The sequence below is a fragment of the Molossus molossus genome, unplaced genomic scaffold, assembly GCF_014108415.1.
Source record: "Molossus molossus isolate mMolMol1 unplaced genomic scaffold, mMolMol1.p scaffold_m16_p_8, whole genome shotgun sequence".
Classification (NCBI taxonomy): Eukaryota; Metazoa; Chordata; class Mammalia; order Chiroptera; family Molossidae; genus Molossus; species Molossus molossus.
Window position 1 is genome coordinate 32,259,709 of NW_023425402.1, and position 24,854 is coordinate 32,284,562.

The following is a 24,854-nucleotide window of genomic DNA, read 5'->3' on the forward strand; positions in this document are numbered from 1 at the left end:
ATGAAACAGAAGGTCACAGTAGGATATATAAATCCACAGGTTTTGTTTGTTATTTCCTCATTGTGAGCAAAATTGCAGTATGCCTAAGTTCCCACTCCTGCAAAGACTACCTTGCTGATTTGTTTAAGGTTTGAACAAAATAAGACATGTGGAAACATGTCACTTTTAAACATCTTACAAGCAAGTAGTATCATGAAAATGTGTGTCTTACTAATGGTCCCATTGTTTTTGACATGTGTTCAATACATATGTCCAAAAGAAGACTCCTAGTAAATTAGTATGTAGTGTTCACGTTGTTCAAAGATTATTTAATTAATTGACACATGGGTAGCTAGCTGGCATTAATATCACACCAAATGTTATCTGGTAAAGTTAGAAAAGTAATGATGCCCTCAATCAGGCTAGTCTTTAAATGGAACACACCCTGTAAGGAAACATGTACATTCTGGTGTGACGTGGACAGTGTGGACCTTTACATACTTGTAATCTGACAGATGCAAACCTTAGAAAAAACAGAAAGTAAACCCAGGTCTTTGCTTCTCAAAAAGAAAAAAGAAAAAAGAAAGTTAGTTTGTTAATTCTATTTTATTTAGTTGTTATTAGTTACTTTGTGTTGGTATATTGTTTTGGAGAGAGATGAATAAATCAACTTGAAATAAATATGCTACTTTATTATTCCCTCATTTCTGGAAAGAATCTGTCATAAACAAATAGTATTTATAATATTTATAGAAAACATGCCATGATCTTTAATTAATTTCCTTTAATAATAACCCTAATAGTAATAGCAACATTAATGCAACCGTGTACATAACATTTATATCACAAATAATTTATACTACTATTTTGGTAGTTGCTAAATAATTGGTACAGTCCAAATACACAGTAGTTAGACTGAACACCTAAAAATATAATATAAAAAATAATAGCTGGCCCAGATATCAGCTGAAGACAAAGTGGTTTAAAGACATAGTCTTGCCCAACTGGCGTGGCTCAGTGGTTAAGCATTGACCCATGCACCAAAAGGTTACCAGTTCGATTCCCGGTCAGGGCACCTGCCCAGGTTATGGGCCAAATGCAGGAGGCGGCCAATCGATGTTCTCTCTCATCCATGTTCTCCCTCTCCCTTTCTCTCTCTAAAATCAATAAAGAAACAAAAAATAAAATTAAAAAAAAGACATAGTTTTTACACTAGAAAAAAAATGAGTTTACTGGGAGAGACAGATTTGTAACCAGTAATAAGTTACAGTGTGATGAGCACTGAGAAAGAACCAAGGAAGCAGAGGGAGGCACTTGATCCAGAACTGGAAGAAGCCAGAGTTTGGGGGTACAGAGCCTTGAATAAGTATGGGTTGCCTAGCGTGTCACTGTCCTGCTCACAGCCTTACAGGCTTCCCAATGACTCATGGATACATTTTTAGTTCCCTAAAACAATAAAAATTTTTAAAATTTAGACTTTAATTTCTACCATGCTTTACATCTGTCTTCAGCGATCTCCAAATCACAATAGTTGGAAGAAATTGCACTAGGAAATAAAAAATAAAGGGTTTCCCTTGCAGGTGTTTTGGCAGGCTAGCTGGGTTCTGAATGTGTTATGTATTTACAAGACACCTGTGAGATCCAGAGCGGATATGCTAATTCATGTTTTTGTTTGTGTGAAGCGCTGGGTTTATAAGAAGGTGCAGAGATACACTTTCAAAAAGTGAACTTGATAAGTGAACGATATTATTATAACTAGTCAAAAGTCTTTGCATTTAATGTAATTCCTAAGCAATTTCTATACATACATTTGCCAAGTATTATAAGATATAAAATATGAGAAAGTAATAATTCACATTTTAGGAAACTTATATTCAGTATAAATATTCAGAACCTGAGGCTACAGTGGGTTCAGAATAAAAATGAAAACTTTCTCAACTATGAATTTTTTATTTTATATTTTTTGAGGTTGAAATACTTCCATTGTTATATTTAGAACTCTCATCTTAGATCTTTGCTATTTTCTGTATGTTTTAGTACCTTGGTCTTTTTAATATTTCATTTGACTCAAACTTTAAAAAAATATTTATAGTCCTAGCCGGTTTGGTTCAGCGGTTAGAGTGTCAGCCTGTGGACCAGAGAGTCCCAGGTTCAGTTCCCACTGAGGACATGTACCTCAATTACAGTTTGTCCCTGGCCCTAGTTAGGGTTGTGTGGGTGGAAGCCACTCGATGTGTCTCTCTCCCGTCGATGTTTCTCTCTCTTCTTTTTCCCTCTCTCCCTCCCACTCTTTCTGAAGATAAATGCAAAAAAAAAAAAAAAAGGAAAAAAAAGTTTATAAATATTTGAATTTTTAGTATTATGCTTATGCCTTATAACAACTTCACAAAATTAACATTTCAATACTATATTTTAGGTACTGAAAAATACCTTTATAAATCTCAAAAATAATTTTGGACATTGTTCAATCTTAACATTCATTCTTCTTCTTCTTCTTTTTTTTTTTTTATCCTCACCTGAGGATATTTTTTCATTTTTTATACAGATAGAGTGGGAGGGAAAGAGAGGAAGGGAGAGAGAGAGAGAATCTTCTTTTTTTAAGAATGTATTTTGTGACTATATAACAAAGGTATGATTAATAAATGTCTAATGGAACAAGAGTGACATCCAGTGATTGGACCATTAAATCCGGTCAGCCTCAGTGCATAGACTTTGGATATAGTTTCCATTCTAAACTTAAACATCAAGGTTTTATATACTTTAACCATCATTTTTTACATTAAACGGTTATTGCAGTGACATATTTTGATCAAAGGAGACCTTTAGTAATGATACATTGTATCATCCACATACACCACCTTACAAAACAAAACATACCATTGAGTGTAAGTGTTTAAAACATAATATATTCTGTATCCCTAGAGATGTCACTGATTACAGGGAATGAAGCTACGTGTAAGCCAGTAATGAAAATGAAACTGCACTACTCAGTTGAAATAATATGCAAGTGCTGAATTGACTTAGTTATTTTTTAGCACCATTAACATTGAGCTAACTCAGACAGAATAGATACTTGAGTGGGGTAGGATCAAACTTTAATGCTTACAGATATTTGTATAACTGCATTGCATCATTAAAACATTTTTACTCAAGATTTATGCATACAGATAGGTGTGTGAGATCAAATTTTGGAGTTTAAAACCTATAGGTTACTTAGCATATGTTAAATAAACATTGAAACTATTTAGAGTAATATATGTCTTACATATATTAATTCTTTATATTCTCTCAATTATTTTCATCTGCAGATACAAATTTTACCTTATTCTGCCCATGAGGAGATGAGACAAAAAAATAAATAAATAAATAATTGTGCTAGTGAGTGGGGGAGCCAGGATTTAAAAGAAAATCACCTGCTTTGAAAACAACACCCTTAAGACCCATCTCTCCGCTGGCCTGTTGAATTAGTCAGACACTGGAGGATCAATGTAGATACTATTTATTCAACTAGAGGAGATTTCATCAGTTTACCTACGGTATCTCTTCTGTACTGAAAGGGCATTTGGCCAATCAGGGAATAAACAGCACAGCACAGGTGTGCTGACCAAACAACCCGGCTTCCTGTTGCAGATCCATACCAGTTCTGTGAATTGGGGTAATGTTTTATTAAAGGTCAATTTTCCATTCACAGAGTGAAGATAATAACAGTATTTCCCAAATAGATTCTATAAATTAATTTTGAGTATATCTAAAAGATTTAGTATAATGTTAAATATTCAGAATTCACCATCATTATAGGAAGATTTGATAGCTAATTAGGTGACAGATAGATGGATAGATAAACTTTTAAAGTTCCTATTCTATTTTTACCTTTTCTTAAATATACTACTTTTACCTACCCATCTATGAAGTGCATCAAGCAATGTAAGCCTATAAGAAACGAAAAGCTTTGTTATTTATTGTTAATGATGTTATCAGAAGGATGTAATATAGTAGCAGTTCGTCTGCGGTTACAATGTTATTATATAATTAAATACCTTTGAAGTATAACAGGGTACTATTTCTTCTTAAATTTTCAATTATCTTTTTTTCCTGTTTCCTTTCTTTCCTCAATATTCCTTTGCATGTTATCCATATCATTTACCTCTGACCACTTTCTCTAAATGGTTTGGAATCTCAACATTCTTAATCCTTGGTCCTGAATGGAATCTGATTTGTATTTTGAACTCATTCAACCCTGAAAAGACTTTAAAACATTTTTTTACTGTGAGAGTATTATAGATGTTTCTCATTTCTACCCCATTGCCCCCATCCACCCAGTTCCCATCTAACTCCAGGCAATCATCGCACTATTTGTGTTCATGGATTATGCATATACACATATATGTTTTGTGGTTATTTTCTGCCTGCCCCCCACTTCCCTTTGAGATGCATCAGTCTGTTCCATGTTTCCATGCTTTTGGGACTGTTTTGTTTATTTGGTTTATTATGTTCATTAGATTCCACATATAAGTGAGATCATATGATACTTGTCTTTCTCTGATAGGCTTATTTCACTTAGCATGATACTCTCCAGGTCCCTCCATGTCATCTCAAAGGGTAAGAGAACCTTCTTTTTCACAGCTGCATAATATTCCATTGTGTATATGTATCACAGCTTTTTTATCTGCTCATCTACTGATGGACACTTGGGCTGTTTTCAGAACTTTGCTATTGTGAATAGTGCTTCTATGAACATAGAGGTGCATTTATTCTTTCAGATTGGTGTTTCAGGATTCCTAGGATATATTCCCAGAAGTGGAATCACTGGTTAAAATGGCTGTTCAATTTTTAATTGTTTGAATAAAGTCTATATTGTTTGCCATAGAGGCTGTACCAGTCTGCATTCCCACCAGCAGTGTATTAGAGTCCCCTTTTCTCCACACCCTTGTCAGCACTTGTTGTTTGATGATTTGGTGATGGTGGCCAATCTGGCAGATGTGAGGTGATACCTCATTGTTGTTTTAATTAGCATCTCTTGGATGATTAGTGACATTGAACATTTTTTCATATATCTCTTGGCCATCTATATGCCTTCTTTGAAGAAGTGTCTACTTAGGTTCTTAACTCATCTTTTAATTGCCTTGTTTGTCTTAATTTGTTAAGTTGTATGAGTACTTTATATATTTTGGAAATTAACCCCATATCTGATGTATCATGGCAAATATGTTTCCCAAATAGTGGGTCCCTTTTGCATTTTAAGGATTTTTTGTATTGTGAAGAAGCTTTTTATTTTGATGTAGCCCTGTCTGTTGATCTTATCCTAGGACATGTATCTCTGAAAGTTCTGTTAGATGAGATGTCTAAGATTTTGCTGCCTGTTTTTTTCTTCTAAGATTTTTATGGTTTCAAGACTTTTATAGTCTTTTCTCTGAGTTCCCATCTAGATGTATCACATCAAGAGCAAAATTAGTTCACATATTTTACCTAAAATTTGACAATTTTATTTGTCAATATTAAGATATTTATTATAGTATCATTAATGAATGTTTCTTTTGCATCAATATTTACACTTTTAGAAGATAAAACATTGTGCATATAAATCTATATATAGCAGAAAGAGTTGCAAGTAATAGAGAAAATTCTGTAAAGAAAGCATAAATGTGTTGACATTTTATTAATTAATTTGTTTGTTTGTTTAGCCTTACAGAGTGCGCATCACATATTAATGTCCTTTACTTCTCACAATTCAGCTTCCAGTTAACAGACTAAATCTATTTAACAGTTGAGGAAATTGAGACACTGTGACATCAAGATACTCTCAGCGTTAAAACAAACAAACAAACAAACAAACAAACAAACACACAAACAAAAAACAAGCACAGGAGCCAGGACATAGTCTTCACCCTCAGGTATGTTTGATACCAAAGCTAACATTTGTAACCACCACAGTTACCTGTACTGCACCTACAGAGCTTTGCACCTGTGGGAGCGGGGGTGTGGGGAGTTGGGAAACAGAGGCAAAGTCTTTGTTCTCACAAAGTATATTGTCTAATAGTCTAACAGGGATGCACACATGTACAACAATGATTACCTACAATAATTGGTATCCCAGAGAGAACATTGTCTTTGTTGTTGTTTGGCCATGAACCTTTTAAAAAGATTTATGAGAATCATCTGATTTCTCAACATAGCTATATAGGTAAGGAGACTGAAACTGAGAGAGGTGAAGCAAATTACCAAATTTTCTGTGCTTAATAATCCTTAGAATCTTGATTTTGGTTCAGATCATAGTCACTGTGGTCTAATTAAAAATAAAAAAAAAGTAATTAAATGCTATGGGTAATCCAAAAGGAAGAGCTTATAAAGTTGAAAGTCTGATTATACTAAATGCTTAGAATGACTTCAGTAAATTTCATAATAATCCCAGTGATCTAGAAGAGTGCCATGCATGATATCGGAAGCAATATGGTTTAAGCAAAATAGGAAGACAACAGGAGTCAGAGCTCGGGGTTTGAGACCCCATTTTCCTCCTGGTGAACACGGTGACCATTGTAACTTAAGAGAACACCATGGCTCTTTCTTCCGTGCCCTGCTTGCTGTCGCTGGCTCATTTCTTTCTTTCTTTATTTATTTTTTATCCTCACCAGAGGACATTTTTCCATTTTTTGCTCAGGTAGAGTGGGAGGGAGAGAGAGGAACAGAGAGAGAGAGAAACATCGATGTGAAAGGGACACATCGAGTGGCTGCCACCCGCACAACTGACCAGGGCCGGGGACAAACTGCAACAGAGGTACGCGCCCTTAGCGGGAACCGAACCCGGGTCTCTCAGGACCGCAGGCCGACGCTCTAACCGCTGAGCCAAACCGGCCAGGGCTCATTTCTTTATTTTTAAATCTGACACTACATAGAGCACAACTTCAAAAATATTGAAATCTCTTTTCTTTAAACATTTCTGTTCATTCCACAGCTGATGAACTTAATGACGGTAAGTGACTTTAAAAATTGTTCAGTATAATTACACGAAAAACAACAAAAAGAGTTCACCTATTTCTCTCACCCTCCACCCCCATCTCTTACAACCACAAATCTGTTCACTGTATTTATGAACTTGGTAGGTTTTTTAGATTCCACATATAATAGAGATCATACAATATTTGTCTATTTGTCTTTTTCTATTCTATTCTATTCCAGATGATCTCAGTGGTTGTTCCTAACATTCTACAAGCAAATAATAGCCATATTATGCCCTATATATATCTTAAAACACCCAAAGTCTCTAGTTATTTAATAATTTTACCATCAATTATTGTTTTAAAATTTACTGTGTATAGTGGAAGTTCCTATGTGTAGGGTTATGACGCACCAGCATGTTGTGATTACCTGTAAGGCATTCCCAATTAATGTATTAATAGTAATACTTAAATTTATAGGTTATTTTTAAATTTTGTTATCATGATAGAGGGGATTTGGTTACACCTCAGAGATAAACACATCCTTATTCTGTTACATTCCAATAGTTTTCTTGAGTGAGAAAGAAAGGAGTGAAATCACAGACACTGTGTCTAGCCCGAGGTACTCAGAGACATAAACTCCACGTACTTATGAAAAACTGTGAAAGAAAAATGTGGAAAATCTAAATTGAGCTAGGAATTCCTTGACTAAGATGAAGTATCTTTTTGCCGTGGTATTCTTGAAATGCGACGTGGTGCACAACCCTTCTGTTTCATTTTTTTATTTGCTTAATAAGTGAATGCATAGATAGATTAATTAAAGATACATTCTAAAAGTAATCCCTATATTGGCTCTGTTACATATAACAAAAATTTATTGCTAGGCAAACCATAATCCACACTTAATATGAAATATAGCTTTGTTTGGTAATCATTGTTTTATAAAATAATACATATATAGATCTAATGATATAAATGTGTAAAAACTTTTCAGCTATATAAAAGTTTTATTTTTTCTTCAGTGTGGTAATTAGAAGACAAATAAGCTTCAATTTCAAATTTTGGTTACCTGAAATTTAATTGTAGTTTTCAAATGTTTGCTGAAGATATCAAATAATGTAAAAAATTGCATTTTACTTAAATAATAAATTGTGCTGAAGAGTAAATTATTTTCCTAATCCCTTTAAGGAAAAAAGAATGTTACTAGTGAATACATTCCCCTACCTCAGCATTTTGAATCACATATACTGAAATGCAATGTCAAAAATCATGGATAAATTTTAGTAAACATAACTCTGAATGTACTGTTGAAGTCTATTAAAAAATAAGAGAAATCCCCAAAGAGAATAAACAACCTAAAATTAGAACAATAAGCAAATATTAAATGTTTATACATTAATAAAAATTCTCATAATAGGAATTTAAAAGTTGGGAGATTAACAGCTATTTGGAAGGGACTAAAATACTGCATCTGGGCCTTCAAAACTTTTGAGACTTGAATCTAAGACTCCTGCTTCAAATCTGCATCTTCAAAATGGTGTAATGGAACAGTGAAGTGATTTAATATGTCTACTGATGGGGAAACCAGTGAAAAACTTTAATATCAATTGACTTCAGAGGGGACATATTCTATAAAAATAGAAATAATCATAACCCTCACCCAACGCTATCTAATTATAGGATATCTAACTATATATAACCACAGAAACAGAGGTAACATCATCATCTTTTCTGTATATGTCTTATCTTTCTCTGCACCTCTTTTTTAGGGATATTTCTAATTATATTTAAGAAATACCTGGATAATCTTGAAATTCTCCCCATTTCAAGATCACTAATTTAATCATATCTGTAGAGACTCTACTTGTTTTTTTTTTTTTGTTTTGTTTTTCCTATAGAGTAACATTCACAGGCTCCAGGGATTAGGACAGGAATATCTTTTCTTTTTCTTCCTCTTTTTTCTTAAATCATGAGGGGAGATATATTTAGTTTACAATAGTCCACTCTCTTGGACCTAAGTATTTAAGTCCATCTCCCATGAATAGTATATTCACCGCATCCTAACATCCCTGGGGGTTTCAATCATTTACAGCATCAACTCAAGTCAATATTCTCATATAAATAATATCTCAAAAGTCTCAAATCTCATGAACTAAATTATATAAATTAGATGCAGTTGCTATTCTGGATATGGTCAGTTACAGGGCAAAGTTTATCTTTAGCTGCAGTGTGAAATTAGAAGACCAGTTGGCCCCGGCCAGGTAGCTCAGTTGGTTAGAGTATCATCCTGATTTGGGAAGGTTGTGAGCCCAATCCCTGGTTGGGGCACATATAAGGCATAAATAAGTGGAAGAGCAAAATCGATGTTTCTCTGACTCTCTCTTTCTCTAAAATTAATTTTAAAAAATAAAAAATAAACAAACAGAACAAGTTATTTGTTACTAAAATACTGTGGTGGTGCAACCATGGTATATCAGTTATAGACATTCCCATTTCAAAAAAGAGAGAAACAGAGAAATAAAAAAAAAACAATGATTTTTAGAAATTTCAAAATCCAGCAAGAAAAATTTTATGTTTTAAGACCTGAGAATAATGATTCTCTACATCCTCTAAGTCCCAGATACACTCTTTATCCCATGGCTCTGCTTTTGGAGTAATCCTTTCTTTTCCTTAAAAGTTAGTACATGTTTGCAGCTGAATAGCTTTATTAGCCTAGTTCTGCCTGGAGAATTGTGAGACTTCAACTTTCTTTTTATTTTGTTCTCTCTTGCAGTCTAAGCTGTCCATGTTTCTGTCAGTATAATAGTCTAAAAATTTTTGTGATCTCTCATGAATGTTATGGGGATTTATGCCACTAGAGAAGGACATTTTTTGTAGATCTTTTCTGGATAATTCAATTTCTATTTTGGCCTCCTGCTGAGATGGTTGAGTGGCTCTATCTATGAGTCACATGCCTAATAGTTTGAACACTGAATCAAAATCCAATCAAGAGGAAATGGGTGAAGATTTTCCAGAATTGACAATAACAGACATAATAAGAAAAACATTACCTTCATATGTCCATATTTGTGCAAAATTTTTTTAAATACTAAGAACAGCTGGCTGGTGTGGCTCAGTGGCTGAGCATCAACCCATGCACCAAGAGGTTGCCAGTTCGATTTACAGTCAAGGCACATGCCCATGTTATATAAAGCAAAATATAATGAAGCAAAAATAAAATTTATAATGTTTAGAGAAGAGAGGAGTGAACCAATTGATTTACTTAACAAATATAGAAACAAAAGATTCTCTGATAAATTAAATAACACTCATGATAAAAGTCTTAAATTAAGTATTAAAGATAACTTTTTAAAGTTGATTGGATGTATCTATAAAATAATCTATAATTTAATTCATAATAAGGTCAATATTTCAAATATCTTTTAAATATTAGGGACTAGGCAATCACAGTATATATCATTGTTATATAAGCTCATACAGTAAGAAAAGAAAACAAAAAGGGTAAAAATTGGAAATAAAAAAAAAAGATATAGAAAACTCATTGTTCAGAAATGATATATTTGTGTTTATAGATAATCCAAAAGATCTAGTGTCAAAATATTAGGAAAAAAGAGTAGAGTTTAGAAAAACTGTAAGGTCAACATTCAAAAATCTGTTGTAATCCTAAATATAACAGAATATTTTCCCATACAAGAATCAATATTTATTTCATTTACCAAAAAGGAGACAAAATCAGACTTGGGAAATTCTGGATAAGTGCACATAAACCATCTGGTTGAGGTAATTCAAGATCTTTATCGTTTTGAAGGAGTAAAAACACTCTTGCTTAAATAAACAAAAGAGAGAGGAGATAAGCATACTTCAAAATTAATAAAAATTAGCTGAAAAGTATTCTTAATTTTGTGGTATTTTACTGCACTTTTTAAATCAATGGATTTAATTTATATAATCTAAGGCATATAGTAACCATGGTTAGCTCAAATTAATTACCAAAATGTAACTATAAAATACGTCCAATCTGATCAAGAATAAAATATTAATGAAAATATTAAAAAGTAATTACTATTTTAATTTCTAAAATATATTCCATACAATGAACATTTATAAAGAATATTAATTATATTGAAACTGTATGCATTGAGGACATCTTGATTTATTATAATCTTGGTATGTGTTATTTTAGAATTATGTGTTTACTATTCAATGAACATTCATTTACCAGGCATTTAGGCTCTATTGCAGTCTTTAATAATAAATGGCTTATGCATTAGCAAGAATATTAGAATACAGATATTAGAGTATAGAATATTAAAATATTTCAATTTTTTAAAATGTATTTATTGAATTCCTACTATATACTTTAGAAACTTTGCTAAGCTATATATATATATATATATATATATATATATATTATATATAAAGTTTTTGTTGTAAAGGAAATTATAATTTAATAACCATAATTACTTTAATAAAGTACTGCTGAATTAAAATATCTATGTGAATGTACATTGCTAAGCATTACCAACTGTAGTATATTGTGCTTAAACTAAAGCATATATTGTATATATTATCCAAAACTTAAATGACTCTAGTATTTCTTTATCTACTTGTCTATCTATATCTATCTATCATTTATTATTTATCATTATATATATCATTATTTATCTATCTTCTATTATTGCTTCTTAAAAAATAAAGTTATTCACTTTAGTTTTTTTCAACTTATCTTTATTGTTGAATGTATTACAAATGTCCCTCTTTTCCCCTATAGACCAACTCCTCCCCACTCTGCTCCGCTCCTGCCTTCCCCACACTATTGTCTATGTTCATTGATTATGCATATATGCTTATAAGTTCTTTGTGTTATCTCTTCCTGCCCCACCTCCCCCCTTCCCTTTGAGGTTTGACAGTCTAACAACCACTTTGCACTTCTTAATCCCTTCACCTTTTTCACCCGTGTACCCAACAGCCCTCCCATCTGGCAACCACCAAAAAGTTCTCTGTATCTATGAGTCTTTCTGTTCTGTTTGCTCATTTTGTTTGTAGATTCAACTGTTGATGGATATGTATTTATTGCTATTTTATTGTTCATATATATATATATATTTTTATCCTCACCCGAGGACACCTTCCCATTTTTTGTTCAGGTAGAGGGAGAGAGAGGAACAGAGAGAGAGAGAGAAACATCGATGTGAAAGGAACACATTGAGTGGCTGCCACCCACACAATCGACCAGGGCCGGGGACAAACTGCAACCGAGGTACGCGCCCTTAGCGGGAACCAAACCCGGGTCTCTCAGGACTGCAGGTCGACGCTCTAACCGCTGAGCCAAACCGGCCAGGTCTATTGTTCATATTTTTTATCTTTTTCTTCAAGAAGACCTTTCAACATTTCATATAATACTGGTTTGGTGGTGATGAACTCCTTTAGCTTTTTCTTGTCTAGGAAACTCTTTATATGGCCATCAATTCTAAATGATAGCTTTGCAGAATAGAATAATCTTGGTTGTAGGTTCTTGTTTTTCATTACTTTGAATATTTCTTGCCACTCCCTTCTGACCTGCAAAGTATCTTTTGAGAAATCAGCTGACAGTCTTATGGGAGCTCCTTTGTAGGTAATTATTGCTTTACTCTTGCTGCTTCTAAGATTCTCTCTTTATCTTTAATCTTTTGCAGTTTGATGATAATGTGTCTTGGTGTGGGCTTGTTGGGGTTCATCTTGTTTAGGACTCTCTGTGTTTCCTGGACTTATAGGTCTGTTTCCTTCACCAAGTTAGGGAAGTTTTCTGTCATTATTTTATTAAATCAATCGGTTTTTAATTTCTTGCTTTCTCTATTCTCCTTCTGGCACCCCCATGATGTGAAATTTGGTACACTTGAAGTGTTCTAGAGGCTCCTTACAATATCCTCATCTTTTTGGATTCACTTTTTTTTTTTTTGCTCTTCTGATTGGGTGTGTTTTTCTTCCTTATATTCCAAATCAATGGTTTGCTTCTTGGCTTTACTGACTCTACTATTGATTCCCTGTAAATTATTGTTTATTTCAGTTAGTGCCTCCTTCATTTCTGCCTGTCCATTTTTATGGTATTCAGGTCCTCACTAAGTTTTATGAGCATCTTTATAACCAGTGTTTTGAACTCTGCATTTGTTAGATAGCTTATCTCTATTTCATTTACTTCTGCCTCCCTGTGTTTGTTTCTATGTATTAAATGGAGTTGCTATGTCTCTTAGGCTTCTTAGGGTGGCCTATTGTACGTAGTAGGTATCCTGTGGGGCCCATTGGCACATCCTCCCTGATTAACCCAGTTGGGCCCTTGAGGTGCACCTCTCATATGGACTGTATACCCTTCTGTTGTAATTGAGTCTTGATTGCTGTTGATACATCAATGGGAAGGATTTACTCAGGCTGATCAGCTGTAAGGACTGGCTATGCCTGATTCCCGCTGACTTCTGACTACCTAGGATGATCAGCTGTGCAGGGGCCTACCACACAGCTCAAGACTTACTTCAACAGTGCTCTGATACCCATGGAGTCCACTCCTTGAGTGTGTCACTTGTGGAGGTAGTTGGGTGGTGGTGCTTTGACGTGGTCTGAAGCTGTCCACTGGGTGTGCTGGCTCTGGGGCAAGGTCAGCCACTGCCTGTGTTCTACACCATTCCTCCAGGCATAAGCTACAAAGCGATTCGCAGATGGCTGCTTCTTGTGCTGGGCTTGGAGGTACCCAGGCAAAGCTAAGTTGTGAACCAAAGCTGGTTGCTCCTAGTGCTGAGCCTGGAGCTACTTAGTGAGAGCGATGGGGCTTGCTGAAGCCAGATGCTGCTTTTTTGAGATAATTTAGGAAAGTCTAAAATAGGATGCAAGACAGGCCATTCTTATGGTAAAGCCACAGGAAATAGCATGGGTGGGCCTAGACGTTGGGTGGGGCAGGACCTCAGGAAATCACCAGGGCAGGGCAAACAGTGTGAGCCAGGTTGCAGGAGTCATAGATGGTGGCCATCTGCCTGCCCCATGGAGGAAAGGCACACCAAAGGAACAAAGGCCTCTGCCAACACGTCTGTCTTGGAGAAAGCTGCCTCCCCAGCTCTCGCCCTGATGGCAAACAACTCAGTTCTTCCCCATATGTCTCTGGTGTCTTTCAAGCTGCCTTCCGCCTGCTGGAGCCTGGAGGGAGTGGGTCCAAGTAAGTCCATGTACGGGCCCTTTAAAAAGAACTGCCCAGTGCTCCAGAAGCCTCAGCCTCCCTCAGCCTCATTTCCTGCTGGTTTTTAAAGCAGGAAGTTATGGGGACTTCTCTTCCTGGCACTGGAACCCTGAGCTGGGACCCTGCTGTGGGACAGGAACCCCTCACTCCTCAGGAAGGACCTTCCCAGCTGAGATATCCTCCTGATTTTTATCTGCCACACATGGGTGTGGGACCAGCCCATCTGCCTTCGCCCCTCTTACCATTCTCGGTGTGGCTGCTTCTCTAATTTTGTAGTTGTAGGACTTCTATTCAGCCCTATGTCAGGCAATTCCGGATGTTGGTTTTTCTGTAGTTTAGTTGTAATTTTGATGTGGTTGGGGGAGGAGGCGATACCGCATTTCTTATGCCACCATCTTGACTGGAAGTCCATTTTTGTTTTAATTTAACCTAGTAATCTAGGATGACTTGCTAAACTGTTTCTTGTGCACAAACTGTAAATTTTTATGTGATATAAATTAAGAATAAAATATCTCTAGGAAGTGCTCTCCTCCATAAAGCAAATGATATATGGCTTAGCCATATCTTATGTATTGTAAATAAAATTCACAGCACATGCTTTGAAAGCACATCTCTTTTCATGCATGTTAGAAATACTCTCCAATAGTATATTTGCATGTTTCAGATCCATTATTTATGAATAAATCATAAAACATATCTAAAAATATCAGCATATATAAAGCTCTTTATTAACATAAGTACCTCAATCCGGTTAAATGTTTGTTTTATTTTACTGAAGGGCAAATGGCACACAGAATGCTTGATATCAAAATCTTTCTCCATCTTAACTATCTGCAAGAGGAGGAGTTTGGTAAGTCTGTCATTTTTATTTTATTTTTATTTTTTTGAGGAGAGATAAAACTGTCTTGAGAGTGCATAAAATATGTTTAATTCTTTTGGTAAGTCTAAGTTTTGTTGGGAGCAGATTTTTGCAGCCAACTTTAAAAACCTGTAAATGAAATGGAAATTTTATTTAAAAAAACCCTCAAAACTGTTGCAGCCAAATTCTAGAACCATAATTTTTATGAAAAGTGTAAAAGTATTTTAATAGTGTTTGAATATTAAAATCTTGCCAATGTTTTGCTATTGCTTCATTTTTCATCACTATTTGATTCCAAGACTCTTCCTGAATTTAATTTTCTTATCCGGTTTTTCTGTTTCTCTTCCATTTTTTTTTTTTTTTTCTTCAGTCTTCTTCTTTCTCCTACCATTTGTCATTAAAAAAAATCACCCCTCTTCATTTGCTATTCATTTTACTTTGCTCTAATCTTTCTTTTCACCAATTTCCATTAATTAAAAGGCTTTCTATCTTTAGTGGTGTTTTCCAGGAGAGAGCAGTTTTATGTATTTTTTATTTTCTTGTTCTTTATTATCGAGGATGATGTATGTCATTGAACCTGGGTCCATAATTCTATGGGGATCCCAGGGTCCTAATGCCCATTCTGAATACACATTTCTCTCTGCCCTCTTTTGCTAAGTAAGAAATCAAAGTGAGTTTCTGAACTGCCTTTATTTGTAGTCATCTGAATCCAGTAAATTAAAAATGAGATTTCATTTCACCCACCGTAGAACGTACGCAAAAGTGTTTCACAAACTCCGTCCCAGGGCAGTACCCTAGTGTTCTATACTGTTTTTCATTCTGTGGACGATATAAAATTTAATCTAGGATGAATAAGTGGATCACTGAGAATTTTTAGGTCAGTGAAAATACTCTATATGATCCTATAATAGTGGATACAATCCTTTATACCATTGTCCAAACTCATAAAACGTACAACATCAAGACTGAATAGACTTTGAATGGTAGTAATGTGTCAATGTAGGTTCATCAGTTGTAACAGAGGTACCACTCTGGTGGGGGATATTAATAATGAGCAAGGCTATTTATGAGTCAGGCAGGTGGTACACAGAAAATCTGTGTGCTTTGTACTAAATTTTGCCTGGAGCTAAAATCATTCTAAAAAATAAAGTTCACTAGAAAAAGTGATATTGGATCAAGGAAAATGTAAAAGATTAAATATATATAATATTTAAATATATAAGCAGCACTGTTTGTAGTAGCAAACAACTAAGGATCAGATAAGAATCTGAAGAAATGATGACATATGCTTAAAAATGGAATACTGTGCAGCTGCTAAAAGAGTAGAGCAAATCTTCAGGAAGTGATACAATTCTTATGTGGAGATAGCAAGTTACAGAGCAGTTTTCAGTTGTATAAAAATGTGTATATATTAATTATAAACACACACTTGCACACATACATAAACAAGTGATTTCCGGAATGATGGTAACAAGAAATGAAATGTTAACAGTGGTTGACCCTGTCTAGGGAATGGGGAAATTGTGGATCAGCTGCAGGAGGAAGAGTAACCTCTCTCTCTCTCTCTCTCTCTCTCTCTCTCTCTCTCTATATATATATATATATATATATATATATATATATATATATAAATAACTGCATTCAATATATTCAGAGCAGCGAAATGATATAGGAAATTCTGGTTGAAAAATGGAATTTTACAGAAAAACCAAATAAACATTCTGGAACTGGCACATGCAATAACAATGGAAGAAATCAAGGGATGATGTTAAATACATATTAGACCATGATAAAGAGAGAATTTGTAAACTGGATGAAAAGTGAGAAAAAATATATAGACTGAACTTGTTTCTATTTTTATTTCTTATTTTTTTAGACGGGCTATATATTTTTTATAGTATAGCTTGTTTTTGGTTATTTGATTATGTGGATGTACTCATTAACTTTTTAAAATAAAAATATACAGCATTTGATTGAAAAGATTATTATAAGCATATTTAATATGTGGATGATGCAATGCCTGTACCTTAACACACATGTTGGTATAATGTAATGTGAATTTAATTAGGATAAGATAATAAGAAAAAAGAAAAAAAAAGAGGACAAGGTAACTGGTGAATGGCATAGTTCAGTCAAGTGAAGGCCTATTAGCTTTGGCACAGGTTGGGAAAAAGCTGTGGGAGAGTGAGTTTACAGATGGGCTACACAACACACAGTGAGGACAAACTCCAAAATCCCGTGTGACAGCAGTGGGTGCCATATTCATCTTACGATAAACTGATTCATTCAGCAAACCAATGTGATCAGTCACATCAAAGTGTTGCCATTAGTTTACATTGTATTTGCTTTACATAATTGTTATCGATCTTTATAAATTTGATTTGGTTCCAGAATTTTTTAATAAGCATTAGCAACTGTATACTTGTTCAGACTATTTATTGATCAACTTGGGAATGCTAAATAATTTTATTTTCCTAAAAGAGCATATATATCACTGGCCTAAACAAAACAAAAACAAACACATGAAAAATAACTCTTGTTTTGCAGAAGAGTCTTTAAATGACTGAGGTGAATATTCTGGAATGAGAGAGAAACATGTATAAATATATAGATGCTTTGTCACCACTTTGTTCTTCAGCACTTTCAGCAACCTTTGCTTTCATCGTGGTTTAATTATTTCCTCAGATTATGCTTTAATTTCATACTTAATCCCTGACTGCTCCATGATCAGCAGAAAATCTTGTACTTTATGGAAACAACTGAGAGCAACAAACAGGCCTTCTTTCTTGTGACCCTCTTCTCCATATTAAATAGACTCCTGAACCCCCTCGTCTTAAATAGTCATGACACTTGTAAATCCATGAAGGAATATGGTTCTCAGGATGCTTACAAGGGATGATAGTAATGACACTTGAGTTCTGACAGAGTATAGCTCTCCCTTAAATATTTTCTCCTCTCTCACTTTGAAAAGTATTAGAAACATATTAGATTTTTATTTAATGTGTGTTAAAGTAAAGTTGGCATGTATCTAAGGCTCCATTCAAAGTTTGCTTTTCCATACTATTTTTTAAAAGAAAGAAATTCATAACTACTTGTTTTGGTTTTCTATTACTACTGTAACAAATTTAGCAGATTAAGGCCACAACCATGTATTAGCTCAGAGTCCAAGTCTGGGCATATCATGGTTTACTAGTTGGCTTCTCTACTCCAAATTTCACAGGACCAAAATCAAGTGTTTGCAAAGCTGTGTTCCTTTCTGGAGACTATAGAAATAGAGTCCTTGTGGTTGTAGGACTGAAAGCTCTGTTCCCTTGCAATAAATCAACTAAGGGCCAGCTTTGCCTGTGTAGAATGCCCATACAACTTCTCCTGTTCTCCATGTGGTCTTTCTTCAATACCTGCAGTGTGAGTCCATCTCAAACTTTACTCACTCAGCCTTCTCCTTCTGCTCCATCTCTCTGATGGACTCTTTAGCCTTCCTCTGGGTAACCTACTATTATCACTTCACCTTAAAGTCAGCTGATTAGTTGCCTTGATGATATCTATGTCGTCCTTTCATAGAATTATCTAGATTACTGCTTGCAAAACCAGGGGCCAAGAATCTTGAAAGGATATCTTTATAATGGCACCTTCCACATTGTTCTTGTCATCCATAGAGTCAAAATTTCAGATGCAACATATCTGATAGCAATAACTCTAAGGCAGTGGTTCACAACCTTCCCAATGCCAAGACCCTTTAATATAGTTCCTCATGTTGTATGTGGGCATATCTGCATGTGGGAGGAGCAGCCTGGAGACCGATGGAAATTAGTGTTTTCCGATGGTCTTAGGCGACCCCTGTGAAAGGGTCATTTGACCCCAAAGGGGTTGCAACCCAAAGTTTGAGAATCGCTGCAAGGCATATAACTATAACTTCCTCAGACTAAACAAACCTGTTTATTTCTTTATAAATAATTATTGAGCACCTATCCTGTGATTGGCATTGGTGATATAGGGATCATAATATAGTTTTTATTTATATTATTTTTCTTTACAGTGTTCATTTAATAAAAAAAATAAATATTGAAAAAATAACCACATTTTATGAAGGAAAAGAATGGTGAAGGATCTAACAGAGACCCATAATAATTTGAGTAAATTCAATTTCTAGTGGCCTCCCATACTTAACTCCATCAGGCATGAATTTCCTCCTCTAAAACTCTGCAAAGCTATCTAATTTTATTCCAGATACTGGACGGCCTATCTTCTCAATTTCATCTTTGTTGGTCATCTGTCCCTAGTCACACAATAATTTCAATATGCCGGACTCCATGTAATTCTCTAAATAATGCGGTCTTACTTCAAGTGTCTCTTTACCCAGAGGTATCTTGAACAGTGTTCTAATAATTAACATCAATAATCATTCCCTGAACCATTCGGACTGTGTCATTTTCCATTTTCTGTGTTCCGTAGCGTGCTGCAGATAGCTGTAATATAGCACACGATTTTACAAACACTCTTCTGCATCTTTCTCCACCACAGTATTGAATTATTCAAAAGTAGGAACTATATCTTACGTTACTCTGAATCATTAGTCCAGAATATTGAGCATAGCCTAATAAAAGTGACCACAGAATTCTGAATTGAAATAAAATAAATAAAACAATGGGGGAAATAAAAAAAATAAGTAGACTGAAAAAGAGGAAGGAAACAAGAAAAAGAAATGAAAAGAAACAGTATGCGTATTGGACGCTGTATCATCAGATCTTTAATTTGTGCTTACTTCCTACCTAACACTTTTTAGATTTATTTGAAAAATAGCATGCATATATTTAGAAAAGTATCACATTTGATACAAATTTACTGGTGAATACCACTGATTAAAATGTTTTAATATTAATTAAATGTTTAATAATTTTTCTGCTACTATAAATGTCTATCTCAGAGGTATTATAAGCATTATATAAATGTAGAAAATGTGATTTCCAGAACTTATGCAAAAATCACAGATGGAAAATTTTAGAATCTATTTTAATTTTTTTAATTAATTCATTTATTTTTGTTATAGATGTTTCTCCTTTTTCCCCATTGACACCCTCCTCTCCTCCCTCCCAGCCCTGTCCCCAGGTTTTTTGTTCATGTCCATTGGTTATGTGTACAAGCATATAAGTTCTGTGGTTTATCTCCCCCCACCCCCTCTTCTGGGGATTGTCAGTCTGTACCCTACTTCCACATCTCTGGGACTACCCTGTTTTTCAGACAGTATATTTATTATATTCCACAAACAAGTGAGATCATGTGATATTTGTCTTTCTCTGCTTGGCTTATTTCACTTAGGATAACACTTTCCAGATCTCTCCTTGTCGTCTCAAAGGATAAGAGATCTTTCTTTCTTAAAACTGCATAGTACTCCATTGTGTATATGTACCACAGCTGTTTTATCCATTCATCTGCTGATGGACACTTAGGCTGTTTCCAGATCTTAGCTATTGAAAATAGTGCTTCTATGAACACGAGGGTACATATATTCTTTCTAATTGGTGTTTCAGGCTTCTTAGGGTATATTCCTAGAAGTGGATCACTGGGTCAAATGGCAATGCAATTTTTAATTTTTTGAGGTAACACCATAGTGTTTTCCATAGTGGCTGCACCAGTCTGCATTCCCACGAGCAGTGCACTAGAGTCCCCTTGTCTCCACACCCTTGCCAACACTTATTGTTTGATGCTTGTTGATGGCAGCCATTCTGACAGGTGTAAGGTGATACCTCACTGTTGTTTTAATTTGCATCTCTCTGATGATTAGTGATGTTGAGCATTTCTTCATATGTCTCTTAGCCATTTGTATGTCCTGTTTGGAGAGGTGTCTATTTAGTTCCTCTGCCCATTTTTAAATTGGGTTCTTTGTCTTTCTTTTGTTGAGCTCTATGAGCACTCTATATATTTTGGAAATTAACCCCTTATCTGATGTATCATTGGCAATTATGCTCTCCCATCCAGTGAGTTCCCTTTCGATTTTGGTGGTTGTTTCTTTTGCTGTGCAGAAGCTTTTTAGTTTGATATAGTCCCATGTGTTCGTTTTTTCCTTTGATTCTGTTGCCTTAGGTGATGTATCAGTGAAAATCCTGCTGTGTATGATGTTCAAAATTTTGTTGCCTCCATTTTCTGCTAGGATTTTTATGGATTCACGAGTCACATTTAAGTCTTTCATCTATTTTGAGTTTATTCTTGTATATGGTATAAGTTGATAGTCTAGTTTTATTTTATTTTTTTGCATGTAGCTGTTCACTTTTACCAACACCATTTATTAAAGAGGCTGTCTTCACTCCACTGTATGCTCTTGCCCCCTTTGTCAAATATTAATTGAGCATAAGGTTTTGGGTCCCTTTCTGGGTTCTCTGTTTTATTCTATTGATCTATGTGTCTGTTCTTGTGCCACTACCAGGCTGTTTTGATTACTGTTGCTTTGCAGTATAACCTGATATTCAGTATTGCGACCCCGTCTACTTTGTCCTTCTTTTTCAAGATTGCTGGTGCTATTCAAGTTCTTTTTTAGTTCTATATCAACTTTTGAAGTATTTGTTCTAGTTCTGTGAAGTGTGTCATTGGTATTTTGATGGGGATTGCATTGAATCTATAGACTGCTTTATGTAGTATGGACATTTTAATGATGTTAATTCTTCTAATCCATGAACAAGGTATGTGCTTCTACTTTTGTATATCTTTCTCTGTGTTTTTTTTCAATGTCCTATAGTTTTCTGCAAATAGGTCTTTTACTTCATTGGTTAAGTTTATTCCTAGGTATCTTAATTATTTTTTTTTTTTTTTTTGCCACAATGGTAAATGGGATTTTTTTTTTCAGTTTCTCTTTCTGTGACTTCATCATTAGTGTATAAGAATGCTGTCAAATTCTTGATCTTAATTTTTTATCCTGCTACTTTGCCAAATTTATTTATTAAATCTAATAGATTTTTGATGAAGTCTTTAGGGTTTTCTATGTATAATATTATGCCATCTGCAAATAATGACAGTTTCACTTCCTCCTTTCCAATTTGTATCCCTTTTATTTTTTCTTCCTTTCTGATTGCTGTGGCTAAGACTTCCAGTACTATATTAAATAAGAGTGGTGAAAGTAGGCATCCCTGTCTTGTTCCTGTTCTTAAGGTAAATGCTTTTAGTTCTTATCCATTGAGTGTGATGTTTGCCATACGTCTTTCATATATGGCCATTATTATGTCCAGATAAGATCCCTCTATTCCCACATTGCTGAGCATTTTTATAAGAAATGGGTGCTGGATTTTGTCAAATGTTTTTTCAGCTTCTATTGATATGATCATATGATTTTTATCTTTCATTTTATTTGTGTGGTGTATCACATTTATTGATTTTTGAATATTATACAAGCCTTGCATCTCTGGGATGAATCCCACTTGGTCATGGTGAATAATTGTTTTGATGTATTGCTGGATTTGATTTGCTAGTATTTTGTTCAGGATTTTGACATCTATGTTCATCATGGATATTGGCCTGTATTTTTCTTTCTTTGTCGTGTCTTTTTATGGTTTTGTAATTGGAATTATGCTGGCATCATAAACTGAGTTTGGAAGTCTTTCTCTTCTTGAATTTTTTGGAATAGTTTGAGGAGAAAGGGTGTTAGTTTTTTTTTGAATGTTCGGTAGAACACCCCTGAGAAGCTGTCAAGGCCTGGGCTTTTGTTTGCGGGGATAGTCTTGATTACATCTTCAATTTCTTTTGTTGTTGTTGGTCTGTTCAAGTTTATCTCTTCCTGGTTCAATTTTGGGGGACTATGTGTTTCTAGAAATTTGTTTATTTCTCTTAGATTGTCAAATTTGTTGCTGTATAATGGGTTAAAATATTTGTTAACAATCCTTTGTATTTCTGTGGTGTCAGTTATTATTTCTCCTCTTTAATTTCTGATTTTGTGTATTTGGGTTCTCTTCAGTCCTTAGTGAGTCTAGCTAAGGGTTCATCAATCTTCTTTATCTTTTCAAAAAACCAGTTCTTTGTTTCATTGATCCTTTGAATTGTTTTTTTGGTCTCCATATTATTTATTTCTGCTCTGTTCTTTACTAATTTCTTCCTTCTACTTTCTCTGGGGTTTTCTTTTTGTTCGCTTTCTAGTTCTTTAAGTTGTGAGGTTAGGTAGTTAATTAAAAATTTTTCTTGTTTCTTGAGGTGGGCCTGTAGTTCTACGAACTTTCCTCTAAGAACTGCTTTTGCTGCATACCATAGATTTTGTATTGTTATGTGTTCATTTTCATTGGTTTCCAGGAAGTTTTTAATTTTTTTCTTGATCTGCATCGTAACCCATTCATTGTTCAATAACATGCTATTTAACCTCCATGTTTTCAAATGTCTTTGCATGTTCTTGTTGCAATGGATATTTAGTTTCACGCCATTGTGATCTGAGAAGATACTTGATATGATTTCAATCTTCTTGAACTTGTAGAGACTTAGTTTGTGTCCTAACATGTGGTCTATCTTTGAGAATGTTCCATGTGCACTTGAGGAGAATGTGAATTCTGTAGTTTTGGGGTGTAATACTCTGTTGATATCTATTAAATCCATTTGATCTAGTGCATCTTTCAGAGTCTGTGTTCCCTTGTCAATTTTTTTTGTCTAGAGAATCTATCCAGTGATGTCAGTGGGGTGTTGAAGTCCCTGGTTATGAATGTATTGCTATCAATTTCTCCTTTAAAGTCCTCCAGAAGATTTTTAATATATGTTATTGCTCCTATACTGGATGCATATATGTTTACCAAGGTTATATCTTCCTGTTGAATAGATCCTTTCAATATTATGTAGTGGCCTTCTTTGTCTCTAGTTATGGCCTTCATTGTGAAATCTACTTTATCAGATTTAAGTATTGCTACCCCAGCTTTTTTTTTTTTTGCTTTCCATTTGCTTGAAATATTTTTTTCCATCCCTTCACTTTCAACCTATGTGAGTTTTTTGTTGTCAGGTAGGTCTCTTGTAAACAATATATATGTGAGTCATGCTTTCTTATCCAGTCAGCTATGCTGTGTCTTTTTATCAGAGCATTCAAACCATTTACATTTAAGGTGATTATTGATATGTACTTATTTATTGCCATTTTTGTTTAGTGTGGTTCTATTTTTCTCCCTATTTATTTCACTAATTACAGCAGTCCTTTTAGCATTTTTTGCAGTGCTGGATTGGTGCTAATGTATTCCCTTAGCCTTTTTTTTTTTTTTTTTTTTTTGGTCTGGAAGCTCTCTATTTGACCTTCTATTTTGAATAATAGCCTTGCTGGATCGAGTAGTCATGGATTCAGATCCTTGTTTTTCATGTCTTTGATTACTTCATGCCATTCCCTTCTGGCTTGTAGTATATCTGTTGAGAAGTCAGCTGAGAGCCTATAGGGTTTCCTTTGTAGGTAACCTGTTGCTTATTTCTTGCTGCCTTTAGGATTCTCTCTGTGTCTTTAATTTTTGGCATTTTAATTACTATGTGTCTTAGTGTGGGCCTGCTTGGGTTGTTCTTACTTGGGGCTCTCTGTGCTTCTTGTACTTGAATGCTTTCTTCCTTCACCAATTAGGAAAGTTTTCTGTTACTATTTTTTTCAAATATATTCTCTAACTCTTGCCAATTTTCTTCTTGTTTGGGGACTGCTATGATAAGAATGTTATTATGTTTCCTGTTGTTCCACAGTTCTCTTAAGCTATCTTCCTATTTTTTAATTGTTTTTCCTTTTGGTTTTCTGATTGGTTGATTTTTTTCTACCCTGTCTTCTAATTCACTGATCCAGTCCTCAGTTCCTGTACTTTGCTAGTTAGTCCTTCCAATGTGTTCTTTATTTCTGCTATATCATTCTTTGTTTCCGCTTGGTTGGTTTTCAATGTTCGTATATCTTTACTCATGGTGT